A 2,898-nucleotide genomic window follows, 5' to 3' on the forward strand; every position below is an offset into this window, starting at 1 on the left:
CCGGGTGGTGCCGTCGATGCCGATGGCTGCTGTAGCACGGTATGTACTTGGCCGCCTACTGCGGGAGAGAGATACGTGCGGCCGGCTAAGTGTGACCGAAGTTAATTATTAGGAGTATTTCTCTCCCACCCAGCGGGTCGACGCCTAACTCGACCGGGCCGGTGTGCCGAATTTAGCTACAATCCACGTTACTTGACCGTGCACGCATTAAGCGATGCAGGCCGGCGAATCCCCCGTTGCCTTTTTTTGGCTCTGGCGTGTGTGGGGTGGCCGGGTGCGGCTCGACCGGTCGAGGGGTGTGGTGGCACGAATGAGACAAACCGGGGAGAGTGACAAAACACTACGAAATAGTAGGGGGGGGGGGGGGGGGTGGGTTTGGTGGTCTACCAAAAATGGTAAGCGTACAAAAATGATGAAAAATTGTCCTAAGTTAATGTCAAGTTTGCGAGAACGATGAATCTATGACATGTATATGTATGTATAGATAGAAGGGGGACTGCTAGAAAAGTGTGGAATGGCGAACCAACATGTGGTTCGATGGTTAGAGTGACTGTGGTATCCGCAGCCCACCAGGGTTTAAATCCTGATGCTCGCATTTATTACTGAATTTATTTTAGAATTTCTGGCGATGCGCATTCAGTGGAGGAGACGTTTCCGTCGACGATGAGGCGCATGCGGTGGTAAATCTCAAGATGATATGCCGACTCAGTCTTTCGAATGTGCTCATAGGGATAGGGTGTGCGTGTGTGTGCCACGTGTAAATCTCACTAGGACATACTCCCTCCCTTCTGAATTAATTGTCTTAGATTTGTCTAGACATTGATGCACACATAATTTGGGACGAAGGTAATACTTTATCATGTGAGCTACGCACACAAATTTGTTGTTTGTAATAGCAAAAAATGTGTTTACTGTTTGCTATTTTCAAATCTACGTATTTGTCTTTTTGTATATGCACATATAGAAACATGTTTTAAATTAAAATGTATAGGTACCTCGATCATATCTTTATGTACATGTTTTTATTTTTCAAAAATTTGTGACGTTTCTCTCATCGCTATTCCATTGGCATGAATGTTGGAGTGTAATTGGACAGTTTTTAGTGATGCCATCAAAATAGTTATTCTCGGTCGCTTTAGAAAGAGCGAACTGGACAACCGAATATGCGTCTTGTTCGTATGAAATCATCTGTTTGTAATGTTTGCATACATCCTTGATTCTTCTAATATTGTAGAAGATAAAGGGCATGTATAGGTATGTTGTATTTATGAGAATAAATATATATTGTCTTTTGCCAGGTCGAATTTCTCTGAGATTTCCTAATGTCGAATTCGAAGCTATGAGTTGTGTGATGCCTCTGTGTTAAAACTCGTGGAGGGTTCGAGTGAGTAAAGATTTGATCCGATATCAAGCCACGGATATGTCAATTTGTTTATCAACAGAATAATGTGCAGCAACTTTCAGGATAGGAAATCTCATTTTTAGTATGCCGATAATTCTCTCTATATGATTCCGAAGTTGAGCATGACGAAGGTTGAACAATTCCTTGTAATTTTGTGGCCTTTGACGTACTTCTCCTTGTTCTTTTAGATGATACCTAGTACCACGGTATGGAGCAAGAAATTGGGGTGTGTTTGCATAACCAGCATCAACAAGGTAAAAGTTACCATGAGGTACATGAAAACCATGATTTAGTGCATCTTGTAGAACTCTTGCATCAGAAGCTGATCCTTCCCACCCAGCATGTACATGCACAAATTTTAAGTCGAAGTCACAAGCAACCATGACATTTTGTGAGAGCGTTTGCTTCCTGTTCCCGTATGGTTCTTGTTGGCCTGGTGATAGGAACATAGGAATATGGGTTCCGTGTATAGCACCAATGCAATTCTGCACAAACAAAATATGATATCTCTATGTTATTACCTTGCGCTGAATTAATTAAAAAATATTTGATCTAAATTGTACATACTCATACCTGAAAGAAAGGGTAAAATTGTGGTTTGCTCAAGATTGGATGTGGGTTGAGGGAAGGTGGACGTATATAGACATTTGTGAGCCGTGTGATCGCATCAAGCACTAATCCAAATCGCCGGCTTATTGTTTCTGCACTATGCTGAAACCAATCCTGTAGGGTTTCATTTGTTGCATTTTTGGATACTGCATACAAAAATATTGCCACTTGCTCTTCTACTGCTAGTACTTTTGAATCAGCAAGGAGTTTTTTCTCACGCAGCTTGTCAACAAGTGCTTGAAAAATGTCCACTTCCATGCGGAAAGTCCTTTTGCATAAGCTTTCATGCCCTGTTAAACTCTCTTGAACACGCCAAGCCCCCGAAAGTTTTGATGTATGCATTGGTTTCTTACTAGAAGAAGATTGTGATGCATCTTCTAAAGTAGGAAGTACAAAATGAATAAATTCATAGTCACTTTCTGATCTACGACGGTAGCTTGGATTCATGGTGTGCAGCAACAAATGAGCCAAATATGCTGAAAAGGAGTTGAATGAAACAGTAAAAAATTATGTGATTGTGATATATTGAATAGCATGGAAGTATGATTTTGCTATAGGAGATAAGCACTAACCTTGTTGGTTTCTTCAGCAAGGGGAAGATGAAAGCATAGAGCACAGGCAGCAAGGGGAAGATGAAAGAATAGAGCACAGGCAGCAAATGCTGTGAGCAGGGAAAAGAGCTATCCATTGTAGAGAGTAGCATCAGGTTATATAGGCACTTGCTGCTAACGGCTACTTCAGGCAGTTGACTGCACTAGCCGTTGGAAGTTTGAAAAACATCAGACTTACAAATAGAAATAAAAATACTTTATTGTAAAAGATTCCTGTACGTCTCCTATGATGCAGCCAAAGACACTTTGTTACCAGTTCCTCTGGATTTGCATTCC

General features: G+C 41.5%; 1 long non-coding RNA gene across 1 annotated transcript; it reads right to left on the reverse strand.

Annotated features, from left to right (window-relative positions):
- Positions 1-1,655: 1,655 nt before the first annotated feature.
- LOC123100197 (uncharacterized) lies at positions 1,656-2,689 on the reverse strand. The gene is made up of 3 exons (XR_006448373.1): positions 2,584-2,689; positions 1,976-2,487; positions 1,656-1,887 (listed from the first exon to the last, which is right to left on the reverse strand). It is a non-coding gene; the product is annotated as an uncharacterized lncRNA (long non-coding RNA).
- Between the last annotated feature and the right edge of the window lie 209 nt (positions 2,690-2,898).

Source organism: Triticum aestivum, chromosome 4D, assembly GCF_018294505.1.
Source record: "Triticum aestivum cultivar Chinese Spring chromosome 4D, IWGSC CS RefSeq v2.1, whole genome shotgun sequence".
In the NCBI taxonomy this organism is placed as follows: domain Eukaryota; kingdom Viridiplantae; phylum Streptophyta; class Magnoliopsida; order Poales; family Poaceae; genus Triticum; species Triticum aestivum.